Source organism: Lactuca virosa, chromosome 5 (genome assembly GCF_052849685.1).
Source record: "Lactuca virosa cultivar CGN04683 chromosome 5, Lactuca_virosa_CGN04683_v6, whole genome shotgun sequence".
Taxonomy (NCBI): domain Eukaryota; kingdom Viridiplantae; phylum Streptophyta; class Magnoliopsida; order Asterales; family Asteraceae; genus Lactuca; species Lactuca virosa.
In genome coordinates, this window is record NC_136430.1 from 218,947,331 (window position 1) to 218,958,130 (window position 10,800).

The following is a 10,800-nucleotide window of genomic DNA, read 5'->3' on the forward strand; positions in this document are numbered from 1 at the left end:
AGTGAATTAAGAATGTCATGATTTGAATTTTAGATTTTCTATGAGTATTAGACACTGCAATAAGATTGCTACAATGTTCATGAATACTTAGAAAAATGGGGATTTTGAGTACTGGATAAACCCACTCTCAGAGAATTACTTCATGGATTATATCACGAGTAATTGTGAGACAATAATATCTTTTATTCTTAAAACATAGATATACGAGTTGTGATTTGCAAGTTGGTTGTGCATTGGTATTGTCAAAATGCGTCAGTAACGTGATGTCATAAAACGTAGTGTAATGCGCATGATTTAGTAAGTAAAAGATACAAGCATATAAGTTGAAGTTTATTTGTTCCTTTTGCCTTAATGGGAAAAGTGATAAATTTTGGTTCTCTCATTGATTTGTTGTTGACATCTGATGTTATTAGCCGAGCCATGACTAAACTGATGTTATAATTAGTAGTCTGAATTCAGTCATCATAAATCAGGAAATCAAGAAACGAACTCTTGGACTATGATATTTATTCTAATCCACGTATCATGTCCATATGAGATCTTGAAGAACGGAGAATATTTGGTCACTTATCTTAGGGCTAATGTCTGATTAGATCAGAGTTCGGCAGTGGCTTTGGAAAGCACTCTTTGTTGTTTGGTTATACTTGAAATTGTAGTTATAGACTTATCCAAGTAGGAGACTATTGGATTAAGGTGTCTAAGCTCATAAATAAATTGGTATAAACTTGCAAATAGAAGAAAATTCATTTTAGGTTGCCCTCATAACCGGAAATAGCTAGATATGATATTAGGAGAGAGAGAGAGATAGAGAGAGAGAGAGAGAGAAATGTTTTGTTAATATATATTATGTGATTAATATATTAATTGGGAGTAAATAATTGATGTCAATTTGTTATGTGATTAATAAATTAACATGAGATCAATAGTTAAATAATTGATTTGTTAATTTATATGGTTAATAAATTAGTAAGAAATCAATTAGAATTAATTAATTATTAATCAAAATTAATCTGGAATTAGTTTGGGATTAATTCTAATTAATTAAAGGTGCAAGGGGAGAATTGTAATTGTTCAATAGTTGAATAAAAGAAGCAATTCTAGAATCATCAGAGGGGTAAATGAAATTGGCAGTGTTTCTAGGGTTTCAAGAAGCCTCCTGGTTGCATAAAAGGAAATGATTTGAATTGATCTATTATTTAATCAATTCAGATTCTACTGTTCTTGCAAGTTACCTAAACTATAAATAGGACCCCAAGGTCTTAAATTTTCGTTCATGACATTCCTAACACCCCGTTCCCGAGTTCAACTTAACGAGAGAAAAGAAAAGACATGAGTGGAAATGAGAAGATAGTAAAAGCAATTGGTGTTCCCGAATTTCATTAAAGGAAGGAAGTAGAAGGAAGTGGAGGGAAATGGAAGGATCACTTTCCCTCCTAACTTTCCTTCCATTTTGGAAGGATTTGGAAAGAAATAACAAAATGAATAACTTTCTTTCCATTTCTCTCTAACTCGGGAACACAGAAGACACTTTTTTTTCTTTCCTTTCTATTCTTTTCCCTCCCTACTTTCTTTTCTCTTCTCTTATTTTCTTTGCTTAAACTCGGGAACTAGGCGTAAGAGTATTAATAATGAAATTTCCTTCTCCCCCCTCTCTCTCCTCTTCATTCTAGGGTTTTTAGGGTTTTGGGTGTGAGCCATTAGAGGCACGAGATTTATGGTGCTTGGTTTCTAGAGCTTCTTCAAGAAGGATTTTATTGATTATTTGCAACAATAATCAAAAGGTATGTAAACCCTAATCCCTTTGTAAATTTCGATAATAATAGGGTTTTCCTAGGGTTCTTTGATGTTCATAGATTTTAGCTATCTATAGAGAATACTTAGATCCAAATAGGTTGCATGTGAACTTAAGGGTTAAGTTTTTCCGCCACATGATTTTTAATATAACGCATAAAAGCCATCACATTTCTTGTACATGATGCTAAACTTATTATGTCCCTCAAACTACACAATTTTGTCTTTTTGTCTCATGATTTCACTAGGAAAGGGAAGCCACAAATACACTAAAACATATATTGGTTCAGTTAAACATCAAGGCTCGCATCGGATCGTCCCTAACTACACTAGAAACCTAAGTCTTAACACAATAATATAACAACTTGTTTAACTAGATTTCAAAATTAGACCATTATTTCAAGTCTTTATACTCTAAATATTTTAATCCTAATCATTTTTTTGCAAATCAACATGCTTGCATTCTTTCTTTCGACCCCTGCCTCACACTTAATTCATGTAATGTACCCATTGCATCCTTAACACAATCAAAGAATATAAAATTAAATATGGAGAAAAAGGAACAAACTCCCTTGGGATAGAAGTGGCGAGGTTGAAATCTAATGTTGTGTGGTTAAGATCTCATATATAAGCTGGAAAACAATACTTCTGGACAACTAAAAGAATGAACTTTGAATGTACTATGAAAACAAACTTCATATAGTGGTGAAACGGGCAAACAAGAACTGCATTCGAGCATCCCCACCATCTCACAACTGGCATATTAGGGCTAGGTTTCCTACCCATGTACAAGATAGTTTCTTTGTGTAACTATGTAACACTACGTTTAGTATAAATCAATGTCATTGCTATCTGAGTTTATACATCCAAAAATTTTGAATTTAGTCGAAACCTCCTCGTGAAAGCCCAAAGCATAACCCAATAAGCTATGTCCTCTCAACTTTGGGCCTTAACCCAAGCTTTCTCGGTCCAAGCCTCTTAATGGAACAAGACCTTCCTATTGGGCCCTAATGGGCTGTTAACCCTTCCAATTGGTCTTTTGGGCCGTAAAACCTTTATTGGGCCTTATTGGGCTGTGAGAATTTATTTCTAGACCATAATGGGCCGTACACCTCTATTAGGAAACATTTTGGACCGAAAAACCCCTAATGGGTTTTGTAAGGCCGAAAACTTTTCCACTTAATCTCATTGGGCCGAAAACCCATATATCGGCCATAATGGGTCAAAAATCTTTATTGGGCTCTCTCACCTAAACCAAAAACCTTTTATCGGGCCCATTTCACATCTTTTGGGCCTAATATTTGACTAAAATCTTTATTGGGCCCGAATCAAGCCCAAGAGCGTATGTAAACCGAAAACCTTTAATGGGCCTAAGGAGTTTTCGGCTACCAATGAAAAATCAAGCACATTTTCTTCATCCCTCTTATATCCGATCGGGTTCTATAAAAAAAAAGGAAAACAATGGTGGTTAATGCCAATGACACATCCATATTATACATCATATATCAATGTAATTACACATCATACATCTAGACACACTTGTATTAACCAACATGCATTATACACTAATCTCCCCTCTCTTTTCCCTCTTAATTGGCCGAAGGCCGTCCTCCTACCCCATAAACCATTTCAAACTCCACTTCACTTCTTATTTCCTCTCAAACCTTCAATTTTTCTCTCATCTCTTTCTCTAAAAATCGTGAGTATGTGTGTGTGTTATTCAAGAAAGTTTTCTTCAAGCTACACAAACTAGGTATGTTTTTGTAAACTATATTACTTTGTTCCAAGATTTCACTAAGAATCTTTCCTCATACAACTTCATTTTTGTATTTATGCTCTTAGAACCACCTTAACTTCGAAATTCTCCTCAAGGAAGCACGCTAGGCCGAAAACCTTCACCATCTTCCTCTTCAAAACCGAAAAAGCCCCAAGGTGAGCTTCATACCCCTATTTTACGAGTTTTCTTTCTTTTGGGGGAGGCTACAAGTCTAGTCTTGTGAAAGATCTTTGTATATTTGCTTGCATGTGTATGTTTACATGTAATGTGTGTTGAAATATTGTGATCTCATGCTAATGGTCCATAAACTCGAGATTTTGTGCAAGTCTCAAGTTGTTGGAAAACAAAGTTAACTTGTGTAGCTTATATGATTTGCTGTTACGCTTAAAAGGTTATCTTTGATGTGTGATAAAATCACCATAAAGTCAAAGAAAATGTTAACTCAAATTTTTTTCATGAAAACTTGAAATATGGAAAGTTACACTAAAAATGGTAACATTTTGGATATATAAAATTGTTTTTACTGAAACTTGTAAAAAAGGGCCTTTTGTGACAATTTTGGTAAAATTGGGCCTTTTATGACAATTTGGGTAAAAATGGGCCTTATGCGACAATTTTAGTAAAAATTGGGCCTTTATTGACAATTTTAGTAAAATTGGGCCTTTATTGAAAATTTTAGTAAAATTGGGCCTTTATTGACACTTTGGTAAAATTGGGCTATATTTTTGACAACAATGGTAAAAGTGGGCTATTTTTGACACTTATGGTAAAAATGGCTACTTTTGCCACTTGTAATATGTAGTCGAAAATATACACTAGTAACATTATTTATAACGTTAAATAATAAAATTCAATATTCGCGTAAATTCCGTTAAGGCTCTTGTGAGTCACTCCTTCACTCGTACCTACCTAGTGTACATCGTAAGTCCTGTAGTTATGACCAGAGTCTGCTGGAGGGAGAGCGGGATATTGTGTATAGATCTATATGGGGTTGACATCCCCAAACCTGAGCTGCTCGCTACAGCTAGACAGGTCAGTCTAAGGTGACAATTATCTTTAGAAACTGACGCCTGAAGAACGTCAAGACACGCGCTCTCGTCATATTAGTATGGTTGTAACGACTCATATAGAGAATAACAATAATCTTTTAAAATTTACGCATAACATATACTCTAGTTATTTTATAAGGTACAAAACTACGTGTCGTTTATTTCGTAGTGAATTACTCCACTCAGGTCTTAGGGTTTTAAGACCACAACTTTTCGTATAACAGAATATAAAGGATTTTCTGGGAATCGTTCTCTATATATTATTCAAACAAGATAAACAAGGAATACACATGCAATTATACATGATTTGAAACGAGGCTTACAAACTATTTTTACAAGAAAATATTGGATTTTCTGGCAGGTTACAAACTATTACATAGTTTTCTTCAAAACATGCTTATGAACTCACCAACATTCTATGTTGACGCTTTTCAAAACGACTTGTATTCTCAGGAACTCAATAAGCAGGTTGGTAGCTAAGGAATTTGGATATTTGTTGTATTTTTATATTATCATACATTATGTTATTTTGGATGTATTTCGTAAACAAACACAAAGATGTAAACAATGCATGTTGATATCGTTAATGTATGATGATGATGGTTGCTATGTTTCATTCATATTCAATTGTTATGATATTACAAGGTGAGGTCACCCGCCTCCGGACGTTTCCGCCGTCCTGGTTCGGGGGTTTGACAGATTGGTATCAGAGCATTGTTTATAGTGAACTAGCATATCTTACCATACAAGATATGCAACTATAAATACAATGGGACTAAAACACTCTGAACAAAAATAAGAAACAATTAAAAGTCTTTAGAAGAGTTGGACATCGCGGTTAAACCCAGACAGTTATGTAATCGTATTGGGGATAAATATAGCTTGATCAACTATATTTATTCAAAATACGACCAACATGTTTTTGGGAGTGATCGGGGTGGACAGCGAATCTAAAACTTGCCAACCCAATACCCAAAGGATTAAGGAATCAAACATAAACAATTAAAATACTATAGGAGTATTTTGGGCAGTGTGTGAAATCTTCATTGTATTTTCTTATTTCTCCTTTTGTGCTTAGATTCTCGTATAGACGCTATGGCTGGTTTTCATCTCCCTGGAGATCCCTGCTTCCCCAATCAGGGGAATGGGGGATGGCTCGAGGAAGAACCAGAAGAGGATCTAGAAGAGTTGGAGTTTGAGAAAGAGGATATTGATGAAGACATCGAGGAGGATGAGGAGAGTGATGGAGATGACTCGGACGCAGAGTCCGAAGTCATTGACCCACCCTAAATGGATAGGGTGCCTGCGCATCGGATGAGCCCCAATGGCCCTATGCCCCCATGGGCCCACGATATTTGGAGGTGGAGCAGGTAGCAGGGGTTGCGTCCGCCGTTTGGCATGGAGCAGGGATTTTTCGATCTCATAGACGGAGGGCCAGCGGATCAAGCCCTTCCAGTGATGGTCAGGCGGACCAGGGATATCGGTGAGCAGGCCCAGGCGACCGCCAATCAGATGGATGCGAAGAGGGCCGCGGTGGAATGCGCGGAGAGGCAGACCCAGGACGTAGTGCGAGACTACCAGGAGCGGCAGGCCGCACTCGAGACGAGCATGCGGGTCACCGAGCGCTAGCTAGCCAGACTCCAGGGTGCTTCTATTTTGTCATCAACACCACCAGATACCTCCCGCCGCGAGTAGGACCCGTGCTACTCACCGCTACTATCGATGGGACTCTATTTTCTTTTGCTTTATGTATGTAGGACTGACCCTACAATTAAATGATTACACTACTCGTAGAGTCGTTATGCTGGCAGATTATTATTCTCTCTGTACTGTAGACCTTTCAAAAGTCAATTTTCATGTATTGTACTAAGAAATTTATCATTAATGAAACGGTTATGTGTTTTATTTGTGATGTTGTTATCTGCTATGTCCTATCTCTTTATTTATATTTGAGATAATACAGTTCAATTATAAGTACAATCGAACCACCGTAACCGTTAGAAACAAAAGGATTCATAAACTCATCGCCATTCCTGTCTCATAGGAGGAAATGCCAAGAAGATATATCCGCAAAAACGCTACAGCACCACCACCACCACCACCGCTGCCACCATCGGAGATGAACTCTGCTGCTTTCCAGGCGGCAGTCTTGGCTGCGGTTATAGCAGCTTTAGCACATATCAACCAGGGCACCAACGGAGGTGGCAACGGGAATGGAACCGAAAGTTCCAATCATGGTGATCCTCAAGGACACCCAAAAACTTGCACTTATAAAGATTTCACAAATGCAAAACCGAAGCCATTTAACGAAAGCGGAGGAGTGATAGCTCTCACTCGGTGGTTTGAGAAGATTGGATTGGGCTTCGAAATCTGCGGCTGCCCCGACGAGATCAAGGTGAAATTCGAAGCCTGTACCTTTGCTGACAGGGTCCTATCGTGGTGGAACGGCCATATCAAGGCCCTTACTCTCCCGGTTGCAAATTCCATGTCATGGGAGGATCTCAAAACGATGATGCTGGATGAATACCGTCCTCGAGGCGAAGTACAAAAGCTTGAGCAGGAATTGTGGAACCTGATCGTGCAGAACTCCGACATCTAAACGTACATTGCCAGATTCAGTGAGATGGCACTTCTGTGCCCTGGAATGATAACTTCAGAGGACAAAAAGTTCGAACGCTTTATTTTAGGGTTAACACCTCCAATCCAGGGGAATGTAATTGCTGCTAACCTCTCGACCTTCGATAGTGCCAAGCGTCTGGCACAAAAGTTGATGTGGATCGGTCGATTGCCCCTAACCAGCAACGGTAAGGAGGAGAAGACTCTAGAGGTTTGTCCTAAGTCATGCGAACACTCACTGTAATCATGCCCTACCCGATGACAACTCAAGATTTGCAAGCATGTCCATCCGACTACTCATGGAAGCTTTGAACTTATCCATGCGAAGTGGGTCTCCTTCACTTTACTAGAAGTTTTTTGTGCACGAGGAATTCTCTGAGAAAGGATTGGTAAGTAAGCATTCAGTGTGATTGGGGATAGGTTGGCACTGAGAATCGTCCCTTAGCAAAAACAAAGAACGAGGACAACAACAAGGACAACCGGGGAAAAAAAAAGAAAAGGGCGATAGAATCAAGAATCATCTAAAAACCTGCAAACTGTAGCAGTCCACGCTGCTACCACTTAGATCACACCAGCTCCAGCTGCACCAGCCTCAACCACACCAACACCTGCAAGGCCTTATGCAGGTTCTCTACCCAAGTGTGATAAATGCAATTTCCACCACTGTTGGAACCTGAAAGTGAACCTCTAGCAATCCTAAGTCCGAATTCCGTAGTACATGTATTCCGAAACTAAAATGGTCCGGAGTCAAATATGAAGAGTGGTTTGGAATCTGTCCGGACCAGAAGAGAAGAAGATGAGAAGCTGAAGGCATTCCGGAATGATCCTCATGTCCGGAATGTATGCTGATCCGGAGTCACTACATTTTGTCTTTATGCATTTATTAAGTTTGTCTTTTTATTGATGTGACATTTCATAGGACTTAGTCTTTTGTAATATTAGACAATCAGAATGTCAGAAACATTTCTATTGTTCGGTCCTATGTATGTATTCTAGTTCATTGGATGTAACCTTCACTCCTATTTATAGGAGCTTTCAATGCAAAGTCAAAAACGGATCATTCACTCAACTTTTGGCATTTACTAAGTTATTTCAAACTTCTTTCAAACATTCTTCTTGTTCTTCATTTATTAGCTTTACCTTGATCACTTATTCTCATTCTTCATTTATGACTTGATCATTTGTTGAATACATTAACTAAGACTTGACTGGTCTTTCCAGGCTTGACTAGAACATTTATTAGCAAGTAGACATTGATCTTAAGCATTCATTCAAGGTTTGAGTTCTCAAACCTTGTCCCTGCGCATCAGATCTATTTTTTTCTCTCAATTGGTATCAGAGCTTGAGTGGTTGTCCTTTGAATCCATAAGATTAGATTATAGTTGGTTTGAAATTACCTTGGTATTTCAACCATTTCTATGATAAGGATAAAAGTTCTTCTATATACCACTTTAGCTTGAAGATATCTTAACTTCAATGACTGCTTCTAATCCTCAGCAAATGATTTCAATGCAAATCACAAATAGTGTGGGTGGCCCTATACGTGCCCGATTACTAGTTGTGGAAGAATATGATCACTGGAAAGTTAGAATGGAAAGATTTTTACTGGCCAAAGATAAAGGTGAAGAAATCTTGAGATCCGTCAAAGAAGGTCCTCATGTTCCTGTGAGAATCGTTGTGAGAGATGTTGTTGCTCAGCTTATGGGTCAAGATGATACTCGTCCAGCTCCTCTAACTGCAGATGATATTGAGAAGTTGCATGCTGATCAAGTTGCTTTCTCAGAAATGGTGTTTGGTGTTCCTCCCTCACTCTTCGAGCACATCAAGTTGTGCAAATCAGCCAAAGAGATTTGGGACACTCTTCAAGACCTGATTGAAGGTTCGGAAAATATGAAAGACAAGCGCCTCACCTCAGTTGTCAACGACTTCGATACCTTCACTACCACTCCTGGTGAATCAGTGGCCTCAGCCTCCAACCGTTACCGAATCGTGGTCAACAATATGACTGCTCATGGGATTGTCCGAACTCCTTTGGAGTACAATCTCAAATTCATAAACAGTCTCGGCAAAGGATGGGGAAATGTGAAATCTTGTCTCCAAAGCAATGGTTCCTTGAAAAAGTTAAAGCTCTATCAACTTTTTGATGAACTTCAAGGACATGAGTCTAATGTTGCTCAAACCATAAGGGAACTCTCCGGAGGTCCTCTTGCCCTTGTCAGTTCTTTCGAACCAACCATTCCTAACTTGTCTACTTCGGATCCTTTTAAACCCATTGTTCCATCCGTTCAATCATCCGCACCCATCTTACCCACACAAATCTATCATGTTGATGATTCCGAAGCCATGGACTCTGATGTCCGTTTCCAACAAGAGTTTGCTCTACTCTCAATGAAATACAAACGTTCGTTCAATCCCTCTTACAAACCATACCAAAACCGATTCCATGCTCCTCACCATAACAATCCTTAACCATACTCAGCTCCGGAACCTAAACCAACTTCCAAAAATCCTCCCGCATACAAACCGAACATCACTAAGCCAAACTTTGCTTCGGAACCTTCTCAGAGTTCCAAATCGGACAAACCAACAATTATGTGTCATAAGTGTGGACATGCAAACCATTTTGCTAAAGATTGCCTGGCTGACGCTCCGCAGAAACCAAAAATCAAGGATTCTACTTACTACGTCCGAAAAGCCCAAGAGATGGCTGAAAGCGAAAAAACCTTTGTAACAACGGTTTCAAGAGATGTTGAAGGATATTGGTCATCCGGGGATGATGATGACATGGTAACTGGAAGGAATATGTGTTTGATGGCAAGACAAACTGTTGAATGTGATGAAGGGTATTGGTCTTCTGGGTCAGAAGATGAAGATGATGTTGCTGAACCTCACTATTGCTACATGGCCACCAACGATCCACCTGGTCGAAGCATCGTTCAGCAGGTAAAATCTATGATCTCTGATAATAATTTTGATTTGTCTCTCTGTGAACCTTATCTAACCCAGATTCAAACGGATATGAGCACCATCTATGAAGCCTATGAGTATGCCATAGACGCGAGTGAGAAAAAGGAGTGTGAGTTAAATCGTCTTAGGTTACGTTTCAAGGATAAAAAATTGAAAATCGAGTCTTTAGAGCGTGAACTTGTAATGTCAAACGATGAATGTATCATTTTAAAATACAAATGTGAAATCACCTATTCCGAACGAAATGCTTTGATTTCTGATAACAAACGTCTAAATGCTAAGGTAGATGCTTTGCATAATTCGATAGACATGCTTGAAGCGGACATTCGGATGACTCATAATTTTCGTCATCCATGGTCTAAAGCACCTGGTCTCGGAAGCGAGTTTCCGAAACCAATTGCTAGTACCTTGAAGGAATTGCAAAATTTGACATTCATGGGAGAGGTTCCGAACAGTAAACATTTGGACACCCGTGTTTCTCCCTTGCCACCGCTTATTGAGACCACATAGCATTTTGAGTCCCTAATTCCTGAGTTCAAACCAATTGTTGTCAAGTGTCCTGATTCTACGCGATTTCCGCCTCTGATAAACCTGGACCTG